This window comes from Sander lucioperca, chromosome 3 (assembly GCF_008315115.2).
Source record: "Sander lucioperca isolate FBNREF2018 chromosome 3, SLUC_FBN_1.2, whole genome shotgun sequence".
In the NCBI taxonomy this organism is placed as follows: Eukaryota; Metazoa; Chordata; class Actinopteri; order Perciformes; family Percidae; genus Sander; species Sander lucioperca.
In genome coordinates, this window is record NC_050175.1 from 11,854,124 (window position 1) to 11,854,625 (window position 502).

The window sequence follows — 502 nt, forward strand, 5'->3', positions numbered from 1 at the left end:
TTTGATTGACCATGGGGTCGAAGGTTGAAATGTTATCCAACTGTTCAACAGTTGGAATGGGGGCTGGGATCATTCACTGTTTCCTCTCTTTTTGACAAAATATCTTTTTTTTCTACCCTCTACTTCCCTCTCTTTTCCACTCTGTGGTTCCACTTCACCAATTCAGTTTGATTATTTTCCAAACTGCCACGTCGCTGTCTGTGTGTTTTGGGAATGGCCCGCATAAACAGAGGACTGTCTGTCTGCCTGAACCTTGAACAGACAAGGTTCACTGTGTTAGCTGTCTATGACACAGACAGCAGAACGGGGTCACCCTACTCACCCTCTCACTCTTCATGACCCAGGGATGACAATGCTTTAATCAGAGTTGTGCCCTACGGGCCACTCCTACTCCTTGAGGGGGTGTGAGTGTCTTTCCAAATGCATCCCTGAGATCTCCATACCCTTTCTGTTCACACAAAAAGACCAGGAGGGGCTGGCCTGTGGGCGGGGAGTATGATAA